Genomic DNA, 27210 nt, shown 5'->3' on the forward strand with positions numbered 1-27210 from the left:
GCTAATTTTTTTTGTATTTTTTTTTAGTGGAATCAGGGTTTCACCGTGTTAGCCAGGATGCTCTCGATCTCCTGACCTCGTGATCCGCCCGCCTCGGCTTCCCAAAGTGCTGGGATTACAGGAGTGAGCCACTGCGCCCAGTCTCTCATAGTCTTATTGAACATTTATTGTTCTTCTTTAAAAAAAATAGTCTATTAATAGCTTTTGCTCATTTTTCTGGTTGTGTATTAGTCTTTTCCTTCTGGATTCATAGTTTTTGACATATTCTTACAAAGTTTATTCTTAAATTATAAAATAATTTATATTTTCTTCTATTTTTATTTCTCTGGTAGTTTTATTTTTTCATTTACTTTTTCTTCTTTCATCTCATTTTTTAAAATTAAATTTTTTTAGAGCAGTTTGAGATTTGCAGAAAAATTGAACAGAAAGTATAGGGTTCCCATATGCCCTTTTCCTGCCTTACCCACAAACACAGTTTCCCCTATTATTAATATCTTGCGTTAGTGTGTCACATCTGTTAAAATTGATGAGCCAATATTGATACATTATTATTAACTAAATCTATAGTTTACGTTGCATATGCTATGAGTTTTGACTAATGTAAAAAGGCATGTAGCCAACATTGCAGTATCATACAGAATAATTTCATGGCCCTAATGATCCCCTGTGCTCTTCCTGTTCATCCCTCTCTCCCTCCCCCAGATTTGTATTTTTAATCCACTTGGAATTTATTTTCATCTAGTGTGTGAACTATGTGTTAATTGTGTGAAGACATTGTTCTGTTAGGACCTATGATTCCAATCCTTAATCCCTACCTACCAAAGGTTCTCCTGAAATATATATGCCCAGAACACCAGGCCAAGCAACACATCCTTCTTATTACCAACTCGGGCTTTGGTCTCCAAATGTTTGAGTAGAACCATCATCCAAATGAGAAGGGCTGGGGGATTTGGCACTGTGAGGTTCCTCTTGCTTAGATGAGACACTGAGACTTTTAGCAGCTCTCATTGAAACAAGAAGAGAACACCTTAACATGTTGGAATTGGGTTGCAATTTGTTCTTTATTATAAAAGTTCTGAGATCATGTCTTTTCTATATTTTTAAAATTATTGTGGCATAAAACATATAAAATTACCATCTTAACTGTTTCTAAGTGTGCAGTGCAGTGTGTTAACTCTATGCACACTGTTGTGCAATAGAGCTCTAGAACTTTTTCAAACCTTGCAAAACTGAAACTCTATACCCATTGAACAACAACTCACCTTTTCCCTGTCTCTCCTGCTCCTGGCTACCACCATTCTTTCTAAGAGTCTGACTAGTTTAGATTCCTAATGTAAGTGGAATCATGCAATATTTGTCTTTTTGTGACTGGCTTATTTCTGTTCCATTGGTCAATTTGTCTATTTTTGTGCTACAGAAGTAATTTGAAGATGTGCTGAGTATATATATATATATATATATGTATATGTTGGGAGCTTCATAGGTGCTGCTGCTTTAAATTGTGACAAAGTAGATACAACCTAAGTGTCAAACAATAGCAGATTGGTTAGATCAGTGGCTCCTAACGGGGGGGCAGTATTGCCCTCAGAAGACATTTGGCACTATCTTGAGACATTTTTGATTGCCATGACTAGGGGTGTGTGCTACTGGCATCTAGTACTGATACAGGGGACAGGGAGGCTGGTTTTATTTTTTACTTTTTGTATTATTTGTTTATTTATTTATTTTATTTATTTTTTGAGATGTAGCCTTGCTCTGTTGCCCAGGCTGGAGTGCAGTGGCGTGATCTCGGCTCACTGCAACCTCTGCCTCCCAGGTTTAAGTTGGTTTCCTGTTACAGCCTTCCAAGTAGCTGGGAGGGTTTAAGCAAGTCTCCTGTCACAGCCTCCCAAGTAGGTGGGACTATAGGTGCATGCCACTATGCCCAGCTAATTTTTGTATTTTTAGTACAGATGGGGTTTCACCATATAGGTCAGGCTGATCGAGAAATCCTGACCTCAGGTGATCCACCCACCTTGGCCTTCCAAAGTGCTGGGATTACAGGTGTGAGCCACTGCACCCAGCTGAGGCTGTTTTGATTTTTGTAGCTTTGTAATATGTTTTGAAGTCAGAAAGTCTGATGCCTCCAGCTTTGTTTTTCTTTCTCAAGATTACTTTGGTTACTTTGGGTCCTTTGAGATTCCATTTGAAGTTTAGAATTTCTTTTTCTGTTTCTGCAAAGGAATACCATTGGGATTTTGAGAGGGATTGCATTAAATATGTTTATTTTGGCTAGTATGGCACTTTTAACAATATTAAATCTTTTAATCCATGAACATGGCATGTCTTTCTGTTTATTTGTGCTTTCCTACAGCTTTTTGTTGCTGTTTTGTTGTTGTTGCTAACATATGTTTGCATGAGTGTGTGTATATGTATGAGAGAGTTTTAATAGTTATTAAGGTAGTTTAATTACTGTTTTTAGTAGTTGGTAGTTGTTTTCTTAAGTCCACACATTTCTTAAGTCCACGTTTAGAAAAATGTTGCTGAATGCTGTGTTTCCTGTTTCAGGGACTTTGTGGGTGAAGTGATAACTTTACTTGACTGTTGCATTTCAGTGTCAAAAACACATTGGCTTAGATTTTAGAAGAAAGTAAAGCTTATTGAAAACAGTCAGGTGGTCTTCTAACTCTTCTTAGCCAAGTGTAAACCTTAATAGATGTTACTACTCTAATGTCAAGAAAATCTGAACCTCAAGGAGGTGCATTAAGAACAAGTAAGGGGAAAGGGCATTTGCTAAAAAAAAAAAAAAAAAAAAAAAAAATTTCCTACTAAGGATCCATCTCCTAGCAAATGCCTATATAATGAGTACTTACTATGTGGGTACAGGTAAACAAAGTTCAAATCCCAATTCCATGACTATCTAAACTAGAGCAAATCACTTAACTCCCCTCAGCCTGTTTTCTCATCTATAAAATCTTGTCTATAAAATTGGGAAAATCATAGTATTTACCTCATAGAGTTATTAAATGAAATAATATATGCAACAGTGCTTAGAACAGTACCTCATAAAGTAAAATATAAATGTCACCTATTATTATTTTAACTCCACACCAACTCATCAATTCATCAAACATTTAAACAGCACCTATTCCTCTGTTTATTCTGCTGTTACAACTGTCAATAACAATAGCTTACACTTACTACATTTTGTACCAGGTATTGCTGATTTTTTTTTTTTTTTTGAGACAGGGTTTGGCTCTGTTGCCCAGGCTGGAGTGCAGTGGTGTGATCACAGCTCACTGTAGCCTTAACCTCCCAGGCTTAAGTAATCCTCCCACCTGAGCCTCCCGGGTAGCTGGGACTGCAGGTGTATACCACCACACATGGCTATTTTTTGTAGATACGGGGTCTCACCATGTTGCCCAGGCTGGTCTCAAACTCCTGGCCTCAAGTGATCTGCCTGCCTCGGCCTTAAAGACACATTTTCTTGAAATTTCACATGTAGAATATAATGCCTTATACTAATGCTGCTCAATGATTCTTTCTATTGTATGCTGCTTCTCATGTATCTGAGGGAGTTTAGGTATTTATCTTAAGCTGGGATCTCCTGGTACCTCCCCCAGTACTAAACCTACCTCCTTCAAACTAGCTCCCCCAACTCAGATCAGTACCCCCAGCAAAACTGGATTTGCTTGTTTTTGATAAAAATAAAAAAAGAAAGTGACCTTGCAATTCTTCAGAATGAAAGATTGCTATTTATAGCTAGAGATAAGAAAATTGTTAGTGAAAAGCTAGATGGTTTTTGTTAAGGTCCAAGACAATCCTTTCCCTAAACTACCATAGGGTGATGTCTAAACAGTGGGACTCAGAGATTTAAAGAATATATCTCAACTCAAACACTCTCTGTTTAAAACAAGGACTCTGTAGTCTGGGCTGTGCATCTTTTAAAAACTGTTCCTTTATTTTTTTATTAGTAGACTTTGTTTTTTAGAACTGTATGTCTTTTTAATAAGCATTTCTCTAGAAATTGTGACTGTGTTTTCTGTTTGTTGTGCAAGTTGTCTATCAAAAACCAAACAGAGCAGTTCTTTTATTTTGGATGTGCAACTGTAAATACATTAGCTTTCCTTTGAGAGATTTAGAAAGGATTTGTATACACACTTGTGTTCATGATAAATTTCTGAATCCTAGAATTTTTCATGGCACAAAGAAAGAAAAGAATTGAAAAAATGCTTTCTAAATAATCAAAAAGCACACTTTAGGCAGAATATAAAAATACACAGCAGCGACTACAAAATCATGCACCATTATTACACTATTGTCCCTCGTTGGCACTATGTCACTGTGAGAGTAAACCTATTTCTGCTTTGCCCCACTCTCTGATTTTTAATTATTCATTCATTTCCTTATCAATTACTTATTGTTTACTCTGTGTCAGGCACTGCAGTAGCTCCTAGGGAATACAACTGTAAACAAGACAGAACAAATCTCTGCCCTTGGGTAGCTTACATTCTACAAGAGCCAAAAATCTCCACTAAAGAATTTCATATGTTCAAAGAAACCTATGATCTTTCTTGAGGTGCTGGCATAATATTACTTCCTGCCTCTTGTGTCTTATCCCTTAGTGGTTTGTACCACATTCTGTACTGCATAAAATGACCTTCTTAGCTTCACATTCCATCTACTGTTGGTGAAGCAAAATTAAAGTGTAATCAGATCAAAGTTTGACACTCCAGTATGTTCTAACACATCAGCTGAGAAACAATGTCAGGAAAAATCTAAACATTTGAAATTAATTTCAGTTCAGGAAGATACCCCAAACAGAGTGAGTGAAGCATCAAATGGTACAATTTTTTGTTTCCCCCATGGCATCTAGGTCAGTGCTCAGTGCATGCTTCCTGATTTATAAGTGTTATTCTAGGAAGAATAGAGCGTCAATAGATTATATGTAATAACTGAAATAGTAAATTATTAAAAGCAAGGTCTGTAGAACCACACCATCTTACTTTAAACCCCAGCTCTGTCACTTACTGTGTGCCCTGAGCAAGCCACTGCACCTCTTGGTGCATTCATGTCCTTCTCTGTAAAATGGGCTAACTCATGGTATTGATCTTAGAGGATTATAGTGACTTTACAGTGCATATATTAAATGAGTTAACATAGACAATGAGTTTAGAACAAACAGTGCCTGGCATGTTATAAATGCTTTATAAGTCCCAAGCAGAATTCATTTTTATTACTATTACCATCTAGTGAAGATGAACAAGATAGAAAGGGAACAACAGATAGTATATGTTTACATTTATCTTATTTATTTCCACATCACAGCTCCTTCCAACATATTTCCAATAGTAGAATAGATCTTTATCAATGATAAATTTGTGATAATTTACAATTACAAAGCAATTGTTACAACAGTGACTTTTTCTCTTAAACTCATGATCTTTGAGTGCAAAAGTAATGCTAACTTCTCCTACTATACTTTGTTTATATTATAGATTTGCAAGAAAACTTCTTGGCTCTAATAAGGCCGATTTCCAAAGCAAAGGCAGTCCGATTTAGCTGCATTTAATCTGGATTTTGTGATATCAAACAATCTGACATAACAACAGATGAAAGTCATACTCTTGTCTCTTTAGGAAACAATATACTTACTGAAATTTATTTCTTTTCTAGCTTTGTTTCAAATGTCGAGAAAACTATTTTTAGATTAAAAAAACTGTATATTTGAGAAAGAATTTGTCATCTTTGTTAATACTCTGCACCTGTAGCAGAAAGAAAGGGCGGGGAGTGTGGGAAGAAGGGAAAAATTTATATATAGCAGAGTGACAAAGAGACTGTTTGAAGATAGTTAATAATTTGTAAGTTCATCTAATCATTTACTTTTCAATGACCCTTTTGAAAACAGCATGTATCATATCTATTCAACAATGACCTCTGGAAAGTTAAATGATAAATATACTCAGACAATAGCCAAACAAATTCTTTTGTCTCCTCATGACTCATGATTAACTGGTTCATTCATTCTTTCTGTTAACAATTATTTAATGAACATCTAATAATATGCTAAGCACTGTGAATACCATGGTGTAAAAGAGAAATATAGTCCTCACTTTGATAGAGTTCATATTGTATTGGGAAAGATGATACAGAGATAAGCAGTCACTCAGTTACCATTTTGATGCATATTACAAAAAGAAAATTACAGGATATTATGAGACATACTATCAGAACGTGCTTACTTTTTTTTCTTTTTAGAGACAGGTTCTTGCTCTGTTGCCCAGGCTGGAGTGCAGTGGTATAATCATAGCTCACTGAAGCATTGAACTTCTGGGCTCAAGCAGTCCTCCCATCTCAGCCTTCCAAGCAGTTGGGACTACAGACACATGCCACAACACCCAGCTAATTTATTTTTTGTAGATATGAGGCCTCACTTTGTTGTGCAGGATGGTCTCAAACTCTTGGCTTCAAGTCATCCTCCCAGCTCAGCCTCCCAAAATACAGGCATGATAGGCATGAGACACCACCATGCCTGACTCCTTCATCTTGTTTTTTCTTTTTTTCTTTTTTTTTTAATTGCAGTAAAGAAATGACAAGGCAGCAGAGCAGAAAGACTGGAGTTACCACTCAAATCAGTCTTTCTGAGAACTCAGAGGTTAGGATTTTTAAAGATAGTTTGGTGGGCAAGGGGCTAGGTAATGGGTACTGCTGATTAGTTGGGAAAGAAATCACAGGGGTGTGGAAAACTGTCCTCAAGAGCTGAGTCTGCCTCTGGGTGGCGGCCACAGGACCAGTTGAGTCCTGAGTCATGAGTCCAGGTAGGATCAGTTGATGGCCAGAATACAGAAACCTGAAAAACATCTCAAAAGACCAATCTTAAGCTCTACAATAGTAATGTTATCTATAGGAGCAATTGGGAAAGTCACAAATCTTGTGACCTTTGGCCACATGACTCCTGAGCAGTAAGGGATTATGAAATTATACCTATATTTTAGCAGAATTCAGGCCCCTCCAATAACCCTAATCTTGTGGCCTTTCATTAGTTTTCACTCTCTGGGCAAAGAGGAGATTAGTTTTAGGGAGGGACTATTATCATCCTTGCTTCCAGGTGAAACTATAAACTAAATCCCTCTGATGGTTAGCTCGGTCTGCCCCCAGGAATGACAAGGACAGCAGCCTGTGAGACTGGAAGCAAGATGGAGTCAGTCATGTTAGACTTTTCTTGCTGTCATAATCTTTGCAAAGACGGTTTCAGTTCCCTCCCTTGTGCTTCAGCACACCTCAGTCCTGAGGTGTGAGCTGGGGAGGTGGGAAAAGGCTGACAGCGGCTCTAACTTCTTCCTGTTGACAGGGGTATAGTTGGGGCAAGGGTTGCCCCCAGGGGAAGAGGAGTGAAACCATTTTGCAGTTTTCTGTATATATTCCCAGGTGCCTTGTTGGGTCCCCAGTGTTGGTATAATAAAAACATTAGTATTCTTTTTAAAATTAATATTCGTTTAAACTGATAACACTTTATTTTTTTATTTTATTTTTATTATTATACTTTGAGTTCTGGGGTACATGTGCACAACATGCAGGTTTGTTACATATGTATACATGTGCCATGTTGGTGTGCAGCACCTGTTAACTCGTCATTTACATTAGGTATATCTCCTAACGCTATCCCTCCCCACCACACCCTCGCCCCATGACAGGCCCCATTTGTGTGATGTTCCCCTTCCTGTGTCCAAGTGTTCTCATTGTTCAATTCCCACCTGTGAGTGAGAACATGCAGTGTTTGGTTTTCTGTCCTCACGATAGTTTGCTGAGAATGATGGTTTCCAGCTTCATCCATGTCCCTACAAAGGACATGAACTCATCCTTTTTTATGGCTGCATAGTATTCCATGGTGTAACATTAGTATTCTTATCCACATCGTTAGTATAGCACTTAAGAGAACAGTAAACTACAAGAGACCTAACGTAAGGTGTGAAAGTCTTAGCTTCAGGAGTCCTTGCAGAACTGAGCTGAAGCCTTGAGGGATTCAGGTGAATATCCCCAAGAACCAATCAGATATGAGTCATTAGTATAGGCTCAAAAACAATGGACAAGGCTAGAATTTTTCTTTTCTTTTCTTTTTTTTAGGCAGGGTCTCACTCTGTTGCCCAGGCTGGAGTGCAGTGACATGATCAGAGCTCACTGAAGCCTTGACCTCTGGGGCTCAAGTGAACCTGCCACCTCAGCCTCCTAAGTAGCTGAGACTACAGGTGTGTACCACCACACCCAGCTAATTTTTAAATAAATTTTTGTAGAGATGGGGTCTCCCTATGTTGCCTAGGCTGGTCTCGAACTTCTGGGCTCAAGTGATTCATCCTCCTGCCTTGGCCTCTCAAAATGTTGGGATTACAGGTGTGAGCCACTGTGCCCAGCCAAGGTTAGAATCTAATAACAGGCATGCTATAGGTTTTTTTTGAGACATAATTTTTCTCTCTCCAGTTTTCTATTTTTACCAAAGACAAATCATAGCGGGACCAATTTATTTGCAAAATAAGCTTTAGTCTTATTTATACTAGGCCTAATTGTTTGCATAAAACATAGCATGAATAACTATTTGTTATATAGATCTTTTTAAAAAATTGGCTTTGCTGGATCTTTTTTTTCATAAGGAATCTCAGATTAGACCTTTTAAAATCATCTCGAGCCCAGCCAAAGATTTCATTGTGCCTGCAGATACCTGTACGACTTGAATGAATTCCTCTTTTCTAGAGGTACCGAAATAACTTGGGATTCCTAGGCCTATCAGAAAGGGACATTTTTACTTACCACAGGTTAGGAACCTTGTAAAAACAAGGTGGCCAGTTTTTCCAAGGGGTTTTTATCGGCTCTAGAGCTCAACCTCAATTCCTCAAAGCAGTCTGAAAAGTCTGAAAACATGTCATTCCGGTCAAAGCCTTGGAAAAATAACTAGTGTCTCTAATAGTGTCCTGTTACAAAAGAAAACAGATGCTTACTGAACGTATGCAAATAGCTATGTTACCATAAATTAAGTACACTTACAGTTTCCAAATTATAGAGAAATAAGGTAGAGAGAAAGAAATATGCTCCAAATTGTGCTCACTGGAGTATATTTTACTCAGTTGTTAAAAGCTATAAATAGCTCCAAATAAAAAAGTTTTCTTGACTCTGAAAAACACAAAGAATAAGCAATGTTTTAAGCAAAAAATCATAAAAATATTATTTTGGTCTTCTATTTGCTCAGTCCATGAAAGTAACTCCTGTTCTGCTCAATATTCTTGAACACATAAGCTCTCCATGAAAGTGCTAGCAGTTTTTCCCTCTATTCCGGTGGCACAACCTCCAAAGTCATCAGAAACCTGCATCCAAGTGCACAGAAGGTGCTCATTGAGTTGAAATGGGGTTAAGTGGAGGTCAAAAAAGCTTCCAGAAGATGGATTTGTTTCAGCTGAAACTTTAAGGATGAAGAAATAGAAAATCCAGGCAGAGGAAATAGTATGTTTTACTTTACATATTAATGTAGTTTTTATCATATATCTTTGTACACATTAGAAATAATTTTGAGGCTGGGTGCAATGGCTCATGCTTGTAATCCCACCACTTTGGGAGGCCAAGATGCATACATCACCTGAGGTCAGGAGTTCAAGACCAGTCTAGCCAACATGGCAAAACTGCACTCTACTAAAAATATGAAAAATAGCCAGGCGTGGTGGCATGCACCTGTAATCCCAGGTACTCAGGAGGCTGAGGCAGGAGAATCACTTGAACCTGGGAGGCAGAGTTTGCAGTGAGCCAAGATTGTGCCATTGCACTCCAGCCTGGGCAACAGAGTGAGACTCTGTCTCAAAATAAATAAATAAATAAATAAATTTTATATAATGACTATTTTATCTATATTATTATTATTATTTTTGACAGGGTCTTGTTCTGTTGCCCAGGCTGGAGTGCAGTTGCACAATCAGGGCTGACTGCAGCCTTGACTTCCCAGGCTTAAGGGCTCCTACTGCCTCAGCCCCCAAAGTAGCTGGGACTACAGGTGTGTGCCACCATGGCCAGCTTTTTTTGTTTGTTTGTTTGTTTTTAGTAGAGACAAGGTCTTGCTATGTTGCCCAGTCTGGAAATTTGATTTTTATAAAAATTTATACTAATGTCATAATTTCAACCCATTTCTAGCATTCCCACTCACCAAACAGCTCTAATAGCTGTTCCCCATCCCAAAGCAAACTCTCAAGATCCAAAATAGTCTAACAAACAAGACCCAAACCTTAAGGACCTCCAGCTTTGCCAAGATAGGCTTTTATCTGACTCCTATTGGGAATGATATTCAGGCTATAGATGAGTTATTTTAGTTTTGCCTTACCAGAGTCAACAGCAACATTGAAACTTAAGTTTTCTAATTGTCCCCTTAATCTGTTCCCTTGAGCACCCTGGATTTTATTATCTGACTGTAATAGCTAGAATATGGGGATCAGATAAATACTGCTAACAATTTATTTTTTGGAGTTTATATTGAAAGTTCATATTGAAACTATCTGTTTTATGACCTTAAATTATCATTCGTGAGGAAGATGGAAGAGAGATGAGGGCCTGAGGGGGTAGGCATTAGGGAAATGAGAATTTTTGACATAAAAGACCGGCATGAAAAAGTAACCCCAAGATATTCAGGTAATAAAACTAATGCGTTATTGATCAGCCCATCAGATTATGTGTTTTTCAGTTTCTAGGGTCTGTCTTTTAGAGTATATAGGGAGTTGGGAAGGCTTTGGGGTTTTGGGGGGAGGGTAGGGAGGAGGTCCCTGTACTCCATTTATCATCTCTCTTTAACTGCAGAACTGGGCTTTAAAATCCAATTTAGTGTAACCCCCAGTCAGAATGAAGCTTGGTTGCCTGCATATAGCTACAAAGTTAGGAATAAAGAGTCTCAATGATTAGACTCTCATCATCTCCGTAATAAGATAAATTGCAATGAAGGGTAATTCAGTAAGGACTTGGAAGCCTGGAATTGCTCCAGAAGTAAAAAGTCTTGCTAGAATCCTGCATCTTTTGCTTCAGGGACCATTTATTGCTGCCACACAACCCAGTAAACATGCCAATGTATACTGTGGCTAAATATGATGCTCTAACCTTGGACCATTGCTCAGTAGCCAGTGGCAGATTGGAGTGGAGGTAAAAGTACTCATAACTTGGTGCCCCACAGTTATCTGTGGGAATACATATTTCCTCCACTAAATGGTAAGCTCCCTGAAGACACAAAATAGACTTTATTCCTTTATCCTCCATCAGGCCTATCAAGTATTTTGCATGTATTAGAAACTATTTTTTTTTGGTTGGAAGTACAGATTCTGGACTCACACCTGTAATCCCAGCACTTTGGGAGGCTGAGGTGGGTGGATCACTTGAGTCTAGAAGTTCAAGACCAGCCTAGCTAACATGGTGAAATCTCATCTCTACAAACAATACAAAAATTAGTTGGACCACACACCTGTGGTCCCAGCTACTCAGGGGGCTGAGGCAAGAGGATCGCTTGAGCCCAGGAGGTCAAGGTTGCCGTAAGCCGTGATTGTGCCACAGCACTTTAGTCTAAGCAACAGAGCAAAACCCTGTCTCAGAAATAAGTAAATAAATTAAAAAGTACAGATTCTGGAGCCCAGTAGATAAGGATTCAAATTCTGAGTGCCAACATGACTGCGGTTTGGTGTTTAAAGTTGTAATCAGGAATTCACCACTTACCACCTTCATCCTCTTCCTGGCATTAACTCCTGTAAGCTTCAGTTTCTTCTTTAGAAATGTGGATAATTGGTAGCACCTACCTCATAAGGATGTTGGGAGGGTTAAATGAGATTGTCCACATAAAGCACTCAACAATGTGTCTGGCATTCAGTAAATGTTGCTATTATCAATGGAGGTTTTGCAGTAAGTGTTCAAGGAAGATATATTAGGTTGCTGAACTATGGATCATGCTGGTGGTGCACAAGTAAGTGAACACAGCTGAGGCACAGCAATGGAAAACTGCAGGTGAGGCTGGCTTCAGAACAGCATGTTCAGGAACTCAAATGATAGCACCCAGACCTGGTTTCTCTCATTTCAGATCCTGGCATTGCATTCACTGTGTTTGCTCCATTCTCAGACAGCCTCTCCTCTCCAGGTCAAGACCTGGAAGAAAGAGTCTGCTTCCCTCGAAGTCAAATCAAAGCGTCAGCTAGGTCTTGTTGGCTTGCATTGGGTGAATGGAGATTATGCACCTGTGCCTGAGCCACCCTCTGAGGCCAGAGGATGCAGTGTGCTTGGGCCTTGTTCACGGGCTCATGCCTGGAGTGAGGGGGCAGACAGCCACTCCTAAACCATATTGACTAAGAGTGGAGGCAGGGCTGGTTCCTCAGAGGGAAATTAAGGTGCATGTTCTAAAAGAAGGTGAATAACTGCTGTGTAGAAAAAGATAGCTTTTGAAAGGTGGTAAATAAATAATATAAAGTAGCATTGACGCTTCAAGAAGATATACCATTAAGGTATATCTTCATTCGCCCAATGCACGCCAACAGGGTATTGAAAAAGGTAGGAAATAATTAATATACTACATTATGTTATATATTAGTGTTATAAATCTTGGATTTCAGGAAATGGAAATCTTGTTTTGTAGTTTGTAACAGTAAAGCAAGTAGGAGGGAAAGGGAAATAGATTTATATTGTGTTGATTTAGCTAAACTGGAACTGGGTTTCCCTGAATTTTTTTCCCTGCATGGTTGTGGATTGATTGGGTCACAGCAGAAACTTTGTCCAAGATTTGGAAGGTAGGAGTTAAGTGCCTATTCTTTTCATGCTCAGAAGGTCAGTCCAGGGCACTAGAGCCACTGTAGCTCACACACATTGTTGCTTCTCTGCTGGCTCACCTGAGAGGCATGGGGCAGCAGCTGGGTCCACCAGCTCTTATAGATCCTGCCAGATTGCCTCCTTCAGCTTCCGCGATCCCCAGGCCAGGTATGTATTTACTCCTGACTAAGGTGCCGCTGTTCTTCAAAGTGATCTTCATGTGGAAGTGGTAGGCCTGGAGGTGGGGAGATACCATCATGGGTTCCAGTCTGTCTAGAGGCCCAGTTCATCCCCACAGGCTCTAGTTTGTCTTTACCTTCTCCAACTTCATGTCCATCTTTCCTTGCCAACTATCTTCCCTGCAGACTGCAGACCCAAGCACCAGGTGCAGAAGCCATATCATAGAAGTTTTAATGAGCTCCCACAATTGCATAAGGTCTAATCCTTAAAACAAATCCCTTAGTCTATATCACTCCCAGTGGTTCTGCTTCTCTGATTGAATTCTGGAACATGGAATGAAACACATGGACTTTAAAGTCTGACAGCTTGGCAATTGTGTGATCTTGGGAAACTCACTCAACCTCTCTGAGCCTTACTTTCCTCAAGTGTTAAACGAGAACACTAATCCTTTCCTTTTAGGATTGTTGTGATATAATAAATAAAAATCACTTAACAATTCTCAAGCTTTAGCAGCATTCAACAACGTTTCCGGGGCTCTCAGGTTTTGGGAATATGATGGAGAACAAGGCAAGCATGTCCCTGACCCGATCATGCTTAGGGTTTAGCTGGGGATACAGGTAAATTAACCAGAGTGTAGTAAGTACAGTGTGGTAAGTATTCCTACAAGGAAAAGAAGAAGTAGGATGGGAAGACTAGCTTCATCTTGGTGGTGAGTAGGGGAGAGGAGTATATTAAGGAAGGATTCCCAGAGGAAGTGGCGTCTACACTGAGCCCCAGGGACAGATGGAAGTCTTCTGTCATTTTAGGAAGACGTTATTGTGTGTGCAAAGCTGAGAGGCAAGGGAGAGCCTGGAGGTTCTCATCATCGTTAGGGTTCACATTGCAGATGCTAAGTGCTGGTCGTGCCAGCCCCCACCACCAGTGAGCGGGTCATGTGTCCAGAGCAGGGAGGAGGCATGGAAACTGGGAGGTGGCAGAGCCCAGGGAGCAGAGCAACCAGGAGCCCAGAGGCCTCTTGGAACCACCTAGACTGGCTGTGAGCACACCCTGGACTGGGAATGGAAATGTAAGCCTATTTTAGGGCAGTATTCTAGCAAGTAAACATGACTACCTAAGAAGAGGAAAAGGAGGAAGGGCAGAAAGAAAGGAGCCAGATGCCATGAGTTACACAATGTGCCAGCAAAGGCTATGGGGAACCATGTGAGGGGAGGGAGGAAGCTGCAATCCGTGGGTGGGTTTTTGCTGAATTGGAGTTTCCTCTCTCCTCTCCGGGACATGCTGTGCTATGCCATGTTGTGCTATGGCATTTGAGATTATCTGGAGGCCAGAAGGACTTCATATCCAAGTGATAATAAGGGTATATCTTTTTGAAGCATCAATGCCACTTAAGGATTGCTTTTTGGGGGGAAAGCCTATCTTATTTTAAAAATGTACCTAATAGATATTTCACAGAACAGAATGCAAGTATGTTTTGGGTTTTTTCTTAGGATAAATTTGAACCTTCAAGGAAATGCCTCCGCTGGGGAGAGCTGTTCCCTGCTCTTCCCTTAGACTCAGGTTAGCCAGTACGAGGCTACTTTGTTCTGGCATTGAGAGTACTTGGGCAGAGAAAGAGACATTTAAAGCCCAGGTGAGAGTCTAGTCTGAACTTTCTTTTCTCTGAAGGCTAGGTCTTGCCAGCCCCACATCTCCAGGACTGGCTACAAGATCTGTGGGACCCAGTGCAAAATGAAATTATTAAGAATTTCAAAGTGGTGACAGCATTGCACTAAAAGCATGGGGCCCTTCTAAGCAGAGGGCTCTGAGTGATCGGGCAGGCCCCACACCTATGAAGCTGGCTTTGCCCACCTCCCTCCCCTCATCCCAGCACCTATTTGGGACATTTCTGAGATACAGCACCAGCTGAAGAGAGAAGAGATAGAGACTTTCCCCTAGGATGTCCTATTTATAATCTTTTCATGCCTCCCGCAGGGTCTCTGCCTTCTCCAGATTGTTGGGAAGATGGAGGACAGGGCATGATTCCATGGAGGTTTCATTTTGTTGGTTAGTTCTGCAGATGTCTTTGATGCCTGCCTGAGTTTCTTCCCAGAAGTAAGTAGAAAGAGAAACCCTTTGTGGCCAACCATGTATCCCTGCCCTGTGCCTACACGTAGATCTGGAGAACACGAGGCTTGAGCTCTGTTGCCTGTGTTACATACACCCTGGCCTATCTGTGTGATTCTGGCTAAGGTTGAATGGTAGAATATTTTCATCCAAAATTTACAGGTGACCTAACCAAAATCGCTATTTCCCAAGAAGTTAATGTCAGACCAGGGAGGCAGGTACTGGCTCGTAGAGAATAGCCTTCCCTGTAAGTTATAACTGTGGGGGCCAGCATGGGACATTCATACCCATTGCTCCTACAGAATACTTGGCTCAACATTAGAAAGGAGCTCAAAGTAGTACACTTCACGTGCCTCGGTAATGGCGAGCCTCCTTCAGCAGGTATGTTTTTTTTTCTTTTTCTTTTTTTTTCTTTTCTTTTCTTTCTTTCTTTCTTTTTTTTTTTTTTTAAGCAGGAGTGGTAGAACCCAAGGATCTCCTTTTGTGGTTAAAAATCTTACAGAAGCAGTTCTTTCTTATTTCCGTGCATTGAATATATTTCCTCCTGACTCTTCTGTTGCAATTCTATCTTGCTTTCAGGGCCTATTTCAGAAGCCACAATCTCTTCAGTAATCTTTTCTGACAGTCCTATATCCCTGTATGTATTTTTTCCTTATTTTGTGACATGTCCTAAGATGTTTGTTCCATAATTTATTAAATACCTACTATGTACTCGATATACTTATCATTCTCTGTTTTGAATTCATTTATTCATTCACAAACATTGCCGTGAGTGCCTTCTCTGCCCACGTGCTGTGTAACAGTGGCAATCCAGACAGCCTCCGTCCCTGCCCTGGTGGTAGTGCAGCCTGGAGGCAAAGAGAGTTCTCACTGGCTTTTTGAAGTCAAGGGCTACTTGTGACTCATCTGTGTGTCTCCTTCAGTGGCAGGCACAGCCTCTTCCGTTTACTATCTGCTCAACAAAAATATTCGTTGAATTAAATGGGACATGATACGATTCCAGTTGCACTTTGTGACAAGTGAAATAAAAGTCTGTCACAATTCTAGAGAAATGTTTTGTTAGTTGTGGGATGGGTTGTAATATAAATGCCTTCACCACAGAAGTCATTGTTGTGTGTTTATGGTGGCTTTGTCAGCATTACAACATAGAAATGCATCAGGCGTGAGTTATTCCCAGCCAGATTTTCTATTTTTGTTAGGCTTTTTTACAATTGCTTTTATTAGTTATTCCTTCATGATGTCTTGGAGAGCCACCCCATAAAGTTATTCAAGCTGGTTAATTTAGGAGCTCTTTCATGACATTTCAAGATTCATGAGCTATGTAGGTGGTGATAAAAATGTCACGGCATGTTTTTGTTGTGTATTTTCTCTGTGCCACATCATTCAGAAAAAAAATTAAAACTTTAAAGAACATTGTATGCTGCTAGTCTAGCACAACTTGGGGGGTATTGCCCAACCTGGAAGCGTATGACATACATTCCTTCAGTCCCCTCATTCTGTTCCCATCTCTCTGAAACCGCCCTCTTAAGGTTGCCAAAGACCTCCAAGGAGCACATATTTTGTCTGCCTCTGCGGCAGCCTCTCACCAGTACTGGACATAGTTTACACTCCCTCTCCGTGAAGCACTACCTTCTCTTGGCTTCTGAGACACACACAGTCTGGATTTTTATCTCTCTCAGGCTCCTTTGCTGACTTCTCTCCTTCCCCAAGTGAGGGCCTTCTTGACTCCTTGCCTTCTCTGTGTTCCCCTCTCCTTAGATAATCTCATCCAGTCCCTTGGCTTTAACTCCTATCTATGTGCCAGTGACCCCTGATTTAAATTTTCATCCCTGACCTCTCCTCTGTGCCCCAGATTGACATATCTCAATGCTCACTTGACATTTCTACTTGGATGTTTAATAGGCCTCTCAAACTCAACATTTTTTAAAAAACAATTTTTTAGCTTTCTTAGGTAGTGTGTGTTTATATTTTGGCTTCTGATCATGAGAAATGCAAACTACTGCCTCTAATTTTCAAACAGTAATACCACATTACATTACAGTTGAAAAGTACATTTTCGAAATGTTTCATATAATAATAATGGCTTCCACTGACTGGACTTCTATGCACCAGGCAGCATTCTAAGTACTTTGTTTTAAAATTTTTTCAAAATGAGCTTCACAAAGATTTAAAATTATATCCACAATCACTAAGCGAGTAAGTGTCAGTGTCCCAGGATCCTTAGGGGTGTCACTTTTCCTGCTGGAAGCCTCTGTGGCCGGCGGCACCTTTGCCTGAGTTTTACTTGGGCCTGCTGGGCTCCTGCTCACTCAGCCCAACAGGCTGTGCTCAGCTTGTGCTACTGGCCCAGATTCCACACCTGCCAAACATGAGCCAGATGTGGAGCAGGAAGGGGTGTGTGGGCAAGCAAGCACAGTGTTCAGCCACTGCACACAGCCAGGCACGCTGGCTGCTACTGCAGGGCAGGTGGCTCCAGGCACTGGCACAGATGCTAGCTCCATGTGAGGCTGTGGCTGGACCAGATATACTGCACATGGCTTCTGCTGCAGGCACCTCTGTCTGGATGAGGGGAACATAGTGGTGCCTGGAAGCTTAGAGATGCCAGGAACCGCAGAACCCTGGGTGTCACAGCCCTGGGTTCAGCAACCCCTAGGTCTGCGCTTCCCAAAGGGCAGCAACTCTTCTCTTCTTCTTGTTGCTTACAACATGGTGAGTGTGTGTGTGGGGGGGCGTGTTTCAGCCCTGTTTGACTAAAAGGTATAACTCTTTCAGTCCTGCCACTTGGTGGGTCCTGAGTTCTAGTGCTGCATCCAGGAAGAATGAGGTACTCAAACAATTGGAGGGTGAGCAAGGGAGAGAGGAGCTTCACTGAGTGGTAGAACAGTTCTTGGGGAGATCCGAAGAGGGTAGCTCCCATTTGCAGATAGGTTGTCCTGAGGTCTGTGCAACCCTCAGCTGAGAAGAGACCTGGAACAGGTATCTCCTATCCTCAGGCAGGTCGTCCCATGTCTGCCTGAGTCTGGCTGAGTCTGGGGTTTTTACAGGCTTTAGAAGGGAGGAAGTGTGTATGGAGTGGTCCATGGGTGGCCATGAGTGTCCCAGAAAAAGCACCATAAGTTCTCACTCCAGTGTGTGGAACTGACAGCCCAGACCCCAGGCTTCAGGCTATTCCTAGTTTGGAGGTGGGGCTTCACTGGGTACCTGCCGCTTTCCACCCAGAAGCCTGTCTGCCTCCTGCCACCATCAACCTGCCCTCCACAGCACCCACAGTGCCCAGGCTGTTCCTGCTAAGGGGCTCCTGCAGACCCACACCCAGTCCTCTCTTAGCCTGCTTCCAATGCTCGTCAGTGCCCAAAGTCTGGAGGGGTCCCAGGTGGCAGGGTGCTGGCATGTCAGTGCTTCAGAGCACGTACACTTGGCCAAATCATGACAGCACCCAGGTTTGGCCACAGTTTGCTCTAAAATTGGAACGGGTGCCAGGAGTGGGGAGAGGCCAGGCAGTGGGACCAGTCACCTCTGAGCCTGCAGGGTCAGGGGGAATTCCTGGGCCCCAAGAGTGCAGGGATGCCAGGGTCTGTAGCCGGGGCTGGGCAGCTGCAGCTGCACCCAGGAGGGCGGGGCTCCCATCCCTCCCACTTGGAAGGGCCTGCTCCGGGCTCCCACTGGCTCCATGGAGCCCGCTGCCCCAGCCACGCCTCCCCCACTACAGCTGGCATCATGGCAGCAGCCACTCCAGACAGGCCACCGCTGCCATCACCAGCACTTGGATTCAAACCTAGGTCTGTCTGACTCCCAAACCTGGACTTCTTGCACAAAATTACCTTGTTTAATCATCACAACCCATTGGCCGAAGGACCTGTGCTTGATTATCCCCATTTGCCCAGTAAAAAACAGACAGGTTAATGATTTGCTCCACATCACAGAACAAGTTATCAGGAGCCAAAGGTTAGAACCTTCCTTCCCACTCTTCATTCCGTGTTTTTTCAGAGCACCAAATCACCGTTCACATGTTACGTTGTAAAAGCTCAATTAATGGCAGTTCCATTTTACTTATGGATAGACACAAAATTTGATTTCTGAGAATCTTCAACATTGCAATAAATATGGCTTAGCTTCAACACAGGTCTGGCACATTCCTCTTTGTTCCAGTTCACCTATGAATCAGGTACCTGTTTCTACCCCTTTATTGGTTCCAGAATCCTCTCACAAGTCCTGTGAACAATGGTGCTAAAAACATAAGGGCACAAACACCCTCCTTGGCCTTTATCCTGTCTTTGGTTGCCCTGACACCATCGCCAGACAATCAGCAGAGCACCCCGAGGAAGGGTAGACATCATCTTATCTGGATTTTATTCCTTTATTTGTAAAATCATGAAGAGATTGTGTCATAAAAATCCAGCAAGAAGGTCTCATGTCCTTGAATCCCACTATTCAAAGCAGGTTCCCAGAGGAGAGTATCATTTTATGTCCTGGCAAGAAGGTCTCTTCTTCTTGAAGCTGCTGACACGATATCCTCAAACCTGTATTCCAGAAATGGTGTCTATGATGTGTTGTGACCAAGAAGTGATTCTCAGAAAATATAAAAAATAAAAACCAAAGTGGTCATGGACACAGCTCTCTGGTGATTCTGTATTCAGCTAAGGGGGCACCACACTGCTCCTTTAGCAGCATCTCCATGATTCAAATTCCCTTCCAAGCTCCCTGTCTTAAGAATGTGCTGGCAAAAGTTTCCAAAGTGCAGTTGAGAAATACAGCTCTGGTGACTGAAATCTTGCGTTTTTCAATGAGCTCTGTCCAATTTGGATTTTCCACACTTTCCCAGAAGACAGTCTCTTCCTTCCTAAATGCATACTGTGCCCACATAAGGCAATGACTCCATATAACCATGTTTCTTGAGGATTGAGTCATGACTTCTCTTTTAACTGGATGTTAGGTACTAAAAAGGAGAGTATTATTATTATCATACTTTAAGTTCTAGGGTACATGTGCACAACATGCAGGTTTGTTACATAGGTATATATGTGCTATGTTGGTTTGCTGCCACCCATCAACTCGTCATTTACATTAGGTATTTCTCCTAATGTTATCCCTCCCCCAGCCCTCCACCCATGACAGGCCCCGGTGTGTGATGTTCCCCTTCCTGTGTCCAAGTGTTCTTGTTGTTCAGTTCCCACCTATGAGTGAGAACATATGGTGTTGGGTTTTCTGTCCTTGTGATAGTTTGCTGAGAATGACAGTTTCCAGCTTCATCCATGTCCCTGCAAAGGGCATGAACTCATCCTTTTTTCTGGCTGTATAGTATTCCATGGTGTATATGTGCTACATTTTCTTTATCCAGTCTATCATTGATGAACATTTGGGTTGGTTCCAAGTCTTTGCTGTTGTGAATAGTGCCACAATAAATATACGTGTGCATTTGTCTTTATAGTAGCATGATTTATAATCCTTTGGGTCTATGCTCAGTAATGGGATTGCTGGATCAAATGGTATTTCTAGTTCTAGGTCCCTGAGGAATCGCCACACTGTCCTTCACAATGGTTGAACTAATTTACACTCCCACCAACAGTGTAAAAGCTTTCCTATTTCTTCACATCCTCTCCTTCATCTGTTGTTTCCTGACTTAAAAAGGGGATTTTTAAATGACTTTTTTGGTTTTCCCCTGAAACCCCTTCCACCCAGTCCCCTCCACCCTCGGCTTTTCTGTCTCAGGAAATGAAACCACCTTACACTGTTACTCAAAGCAAAACCCCAGGAGTCTTTGACTCTCCACCCACCCCAGCCAATGCAATACATCAGGAAGTCCTGTTAACTCCATCACCAAGATATCTCCTAATGCTGTTTGTGACTCCTCTAGTGCTGCCATCTTGGTCTGAGATACCATCGTCTCTCTCCCAATCCCCTCCCTGCTTCCTCTCTGCTACCTGTAGTCTAGTTATAACTCAAATGCCAGAGAGGTGTTTTAAAACATAATCAGAACATGTCCTTTTCACTCCAGGGGCTTCTAGTCACACTCAGAATCAAACCCAAAGCCTCTTCCTTCCTGGACCCTGAGACCCTACATGAACTAGCCCCGCCTGCGTCTCCTCCCTTGGTAACATTACATTATAGCCACACGTGCCCTGAACACACAGATCTGCCTCTCACCCGAGGGCCTTTGCACAAGCTCTGCCCTGTGCCAGACACATTCTTCTCCAAGTTGTCCCGTGTCTGGTTCCTTCTTATTCAGGTTTCAACTTCAATGCCATCCTCTTTGAGAGACCTTTGACCACTTAGATGTAGCCCCCAGTTCCTGCAGCCCAGCTGTCATTTCCTTGCACATCTCTGTCTTATCTTCATCATACCATTTACTATCATTAAATATTTTCTCCTTATTCATATATTCCTGCCACCACCACCCTCCAAATGTAAGTGCCATGAGAAAAGGCTGCTGGTTGTCCTGTTCAGTGTTCCACCCCAGCACCCACAGCAGTCCCTGGCACAGAGTGAGTCTTCAGGACATGTTTGATGATTAGATGAATGAATGAATATGTTTTAGAAAGAGCCAGTCCTCTCCATAGACTGCAATCTAAATGATGAGACGCAGAAGTGTTTCAAAATCCCCATTGCCTAATAAGACATTCCAACTTTTACATTCATTCCATTGGTCACTGTCTTAAAATATCATTGTTATTGTGAAAAAAAAATTACCTAAAGGAGAATAGAGGTCTTGTGCTATGCTGTTAATACACTAATTCTTCAAAACATAAGACTGAGTTAGTTTTCAAATCATTTTTATCTTAGAAATCAAAGGCAGCGGGACCAAGGACAAATACATTATAATGAAAGTGTGAAAGAGAGAATATGAAAAGTTGGCTGCATGGGGGCATTGCCGAGTCGAGACAGATGTGAGTGAAACATCATGGGCAAGGAGGGGGTTTTCCCACGAGAGGCCAAAATTGGGGGGAGGGTGAAGAGAGGGTTTGCTGGGTACTTCTCACATGCTAGCGTCACGTTAGGCACCTTAGGAATAAGGAAGGAGTGAAGCACAAACTCTGGCCCTCAGAACCTTCTGGGAAACCTGATGCTATGGTAATTTCTGGTGAGGATGATCATGTTTAATAAACAAGGCACAAACATTTCAGCTCTGCTGTATCCCCAGGCATCTCTCCCAAAATCAGTTTACTTCTCTACTTTACAAGAAAAGTCGGTTAGCTTCAGGGTTTATAAAACTCACTAAAACATACAAATGTAAAAGCAAATGTTACCCTGCTGATTTCAGAGGGATTCTGGCATGACTTCTCAGATAAAGATACAAATACATTCTTTGTTCATTTCCATGAACGGCCTTTTTATGGCTTTTGAGACCTACTCTAAGTCAGTAAAAGTCAGAATTTGTGTTTCTGATAGGTGTTGGCCTTGTAAAACTGGAAAAAAGGAATCACATTTTCTATAACATATGAATGCACAAGGGATTCATTCTTTGGCTCAGGATGGAAACATTTATTTTTGGCACTCTTGATTCCTCTTTCTGCATTAACTTCATAGATCTTTCTCAATACGATGTAGACATTGGATGGGCTTCATTCACAAGGAAACACCAAGATAAATGGGGTGACTAACATCCAACTATTTAAAACTTGTAAATATTTATGAGAAAATTATATCTGTCTTTGTGGGGATTTCTCTCTGAAACTTGGATGTAACTATTGAGGGCTCTAACTTCCCTTTAAATGGTGGATTCTAGTGTTAGTATTGCAGTGCTCTACAGCAAAATCAGTATGTCCATTGTGTATAAAATAGCTACGCTGAATCTTGGATAAAAGGGATAATGCTTCTTTACTTGTATGACCCTTCCCACTGCTGAGCCTAGAACATCATATTTTGAGATCAGTGACCTAAGTCCCGGACCAGCTAGATAATTCTCAGGGCCCAGTGCAAAATGAAAATATGGAGTGTTTTGCTAAAAAAAAAAAAATATATATATATATATATGTGTGTGTGTGTGTGTGTGTGTGTGTGTATATAGAATGTCAAGATGATAACAGCAGAACATTAAACAAGCATGGGGCTCCTCTAAGTGTGGCGACCTTTGTGACCGTACAGGTCTCAAGCCCAGAAAGCTGACCCTGTATAATCCCTCATTTGAGACCTTCGATATGACTTGTTCAGGTGAATTAACCATTCTGCACCTACTTTGTCCTATCTGCTGAACAGGTGAAAAGAGTAACATATTTTCTATTAATCTTGATGATTGCCTGTAACAACTGAGAGTTGATTTTTTAGTATACCAGTCAGGCAGGTGAAAGGCTATGCAACTTAGCATTGGGAACTGTCATCCCCAGTAAAAACCTAGGAAATGTGTTAATGTCCACTTACTGGTTGTTACCCAGATAGAATAGACAGGGACAGTGGTCTGAGGATTGAGGTACAAATATCAGAAGGATGAGAAGAGTCATGAGAAAAATAATGAAAATACCTGTAGTCTTAAAAAACATTTTTTTGGAGACAGAGTCTTGCCCTGTCACCCAGGCTGGAGTACAATGGTGTGATCTCAGCTCATGGCAACCTCCAGTGAGCTCAAGCAATCCTCCCGCCTTAGCCTCCCAAGTAACTGGGACTGCAGGCACGTGCCACCCATGCCTGGCTAATTTTGTGTTTTTTGTAAAGATGGAGTTTTGCCATGTTGCCCAGGCTGGTCTCAAACTCCTGGGCTCAAGTGGTCCACCCTCCTTGGGCCTCCCAAAGTGCTGGGATTACAGATGCAAGACACAGTGCCCAGCCTAAATTTTTTATTATATATATTTTATTTTAGAGAAGAGGTTTCACCATGTTGCCAATGTTGATCTTGAACTTCTGGGCTCAAGGAATCTTCCCACCACAACCTCTGAGTTGTCAGTACTACAGGTGTGCAACACTGTGCCTGGCTTATGTATTTTTTATTTAAAAAAAAAAACTTTGGGAGGCCGAGACAGGCAGATCACGAGGTCAGGAGATCGAGACCACCCTGGCTAACATGGTGAAACTCCCTCTCTACTAAAAATACAAAAAAAAAAAAAAAAAAAAACACTTAGCTGGACGTAGTGGCGGGCGCCTGTAGTCCCAGCTACTTGGGAGGCTGAGGCAGGAGAATGGTGTGAACCCGGGAGGCGGAGCTTGCAGTGAGCTGAGATGGCAGAGCAAGACTCTGTCTCAAAAAAAAAAAAAACTGTATAAGTTGAATGGGCCAGGCATGGTGGCTCACACCTATAATCCCAGCACTTTGGGAGGCCAAGGCAGGTGGATCACTTGACATCAGGAATTTGAGACCAGCCTGGCCAACAGGGTGAAATCTCATCTCTACTAAACAAACAAACAAACAACAACAAAAAACCCAACAACAACTGTGTAGGTTGAAAAGCCATCATAAGTATATTTAAATCAGTAATTTAAAAAATATTTGATTATTTTTAATGTTTAAAGTGTTTCGTGGTCTTTTTAAAATAGGTTTTAAAAAACTGTGGCAATATACACATAACACAAAATTTACCATCATAACCATTTTTAAATCTACAGTTCAGTAGTCTTAAGTACAGTCACGCTGTTGTGTCACTGTTGGGACGTGGAAAACAATACCCTAAAATCAAGGCCTCAGAAGCAGCCTGAGAAGCGAAAGCTTTTCTCTGATCTTCTCCTGCTTGTCTCCTGTCTCTCAGTCCCACTCTCCCCCGAGGGCAGCCATAGAAACCAGAATCCCTCTTCCCCAGGTGGGTCCTAGAAACCAGAACCCCTTTTCCTCAAAGCCAGTTATAAAACCTAAAAATATTATCAAACTTTTCATCCACCTTTCTTGTAAACCAAAAATAAAATTCTAAGTACCCTAACCATCTGAAAGGACTCCTCCTCTTGGCAAAAGCATCCCAAAGTTAACCTGAAAAACAAGTTCAGGCCATGATGGGAAGGGGGAGCCAGACATGCCCCCTTATACCCTCCTCCCTTTTAGAATTATTGATAGAACAGACTTCTTAAGTCTGATAAGAAATATTTACAATCTGTTCTCTCTGAAGGCTTAATCTGCATGATAAAACCTTCATCTCCACAATCCCTTATCATAACCCAGACATTCCTTTCTATTGATAATAACTCTTTCAACCAATTGCCAATCAGAAAATCTTTAAATCTCCCTATGACCTGGAAGTCCCCGCTTTCAGTTGTCCCACCTTTCTGGACCAAACCAATGTACATCTTACATGTATTGATTGATGTCTCATGTTTCCCTAAAATGTGTAAAACAAAGTCATGGCCTGATCACCTTAGGCACAGAGGCAGGACCTCTTGAGGCTGTGTCATGGGTGTACCCTTAACCTTGGCAAAATAAACTTTCTACATTGCTTGGGACCTGTCTCAGATACTTTTGGTTTACATTATGTATAAAAACTGGCCATAAGGAAATGATCAGACCTACCTTGTTTGACTGTAAGTCATAAGACCTCCATTCCAGAAAGGGTCCTGTCCCATACCCAGAAGGAAGAAATGCTGCTCAGGGATGTCAAGAATCTAGACAGACAGGCCTTGCTGAGTTTCCTTACTCCATCTGTTAAAGTTAGATCATACTCTTTTGTCCAGTCATATTTCTACACAGCTCTACATACTTTGTTGAACCTAAACATAACAATGTGCACTTTCCCCTGTCTTGATTCTGAAGGTTCCCATGTACACATTAAATGCATTTGTATGTTATTTCTCCTATTAGTCTGCCTTTTGTGAGTTGATTTTTCAGTGAAACTTCACAGGGCAAAGGGGAACTTTTCCGTTGGCCCCTAGATAACTAATCTCCAGAACATTCTCACCTTGCAAAACTGAACCTCTATGGCTATTAAACAACAACTTCTCATTTCCCCCTCCCCCTAGCACCTGACAACCACCATTCTACTTTCCGTCCCTAAAAATTTGACTATTTTAGACACCCCACCAGTGGAATTATATAGTATTCATCTTTTTGTGACTGACTTATTTCACTTAGCATAATGTCCACAAGGTTCATGCATATTATAGCATATGTCAGAATTTCCATCCTTTTAAATGCTATATAATAATAGTTCATGGAATGCATATACCGCTGTGGGGGAAGAAAAAAAATGTTTTCCTTTACCTTCTTAGGTTCAGTATCTGGGGCCCTGCAAATCAGACTGATGAAAGACAGATTAGCAGGAGGAAAGGTTTATCATGTGTATATACAGGGGCCTTCCTAGAAAAGTGAAGGGGCAGAGAAACAGTTAGACCTAAGAGGTGACACAGCATTTTGACAAAGAGTGATACATTTGATACATTGCAGAGACTGACAAGACAAAGGAAAAGGGGGATTCCTAAGGGTGGTAACTTGTGGGAAGGAAATATATGGGGAAATAAATAGAAAAAGAGAGTGGTTTAGTAAGGCTTGTTATATACATTCCTTTCCAGGTCTTTGGGCTGAAAAGAATCTAGAGTCATCTCCAGTGATGAATAGTCCCGATGATTAATGAAACCACCTTTGCAAAGATTATGACAGTGAGAGGAGTCTAATATGACTGACTCCATTTTGCTTCTAGCCTCACAGACTGGCTGTCTTCACTCATTCCTGGGCATAGGAAGCTAACCATGGAAGGGATTTAGTTTCTAGTTTAATGTGGAAGCAAGGATGATAGTCCCTCCCTAAAACTGATCCCCTCCTTGTTCAGGAGCTGAAACCACCTTTGTAAAACTAATGAAAGACTGCAAGATTAGAATTATGGGAGGGGCCTAAATTCTGCTAAAATATAGTTTCTATAATCCCTTACTACTCAGGAGTCACGTGGCCAGAGGTCACAAGATTTGTGACTTCCCCTATTGCTCCTATAGATAACATCATGATTGTAGAACTTAAGATTGGTCTTTTGAGATGTTTTTCAGACTTTTGCATTTTGGCCACTGACTGACCCTACTGACTCATGACTCAGCCGGTCCTGTGGCCCCCACCCAGAGGCAGACTCAGTGCATGAGGACCGTTTTCCACAACCCTATGATTGTGTCCTCAGTCAGTCAGCAACACGCATTCCCTAGTCCCCTAACCACCAAGCTATCCTTAAAAAACCTTAACCTCCAAGCCTTCAGGAAGACTGATTTGAGTAATAACTCCATCTTCCATGTGGCCAGCCTAGCGTTAATTGTAAACTC

At 41.5% G+C, this 27210-nt stretch overlaps 1 protein-coding gene across 1 annotated transcript in view; it reads right to left on the reverse strand.

The window, feature by feature from the left end:
* CPM (carboxypeptidase M) overlaps positions 1-25581 on the reverse strand; it is a 110107-nt gene extending 84526 nt beyond the window's left edge. Inside the window, exon 1 of the mRNA XM_011976602.1 lies at positions 25484-25581. The gene's annotated coding sequence lies outside the window, so the exon portion shown is untranslated. The remainder of the gene's footprint in view (positions 1-25483) is intronic.
* Between the last annotated feature and the right edge of the window lie 1629 nt (positions 25582-27210).

The sequence above is a fragment of the Mandrillus leucophaeus genome, unplaced genomic scaffold (genome assembly GCF_000951045.1).
Source record: "Mandrillus leucophaeus isolate KB7577 unplaced genomic scaffold, Mleu.le_1.0 Scaffold169, whole genome shotgun sequence".
NCBI lineage: Eukaryota > Metazoa > Chordata > Mammalia > Primates > Cercopithecidae > Mandrillus > Mandrillus leucophaeus.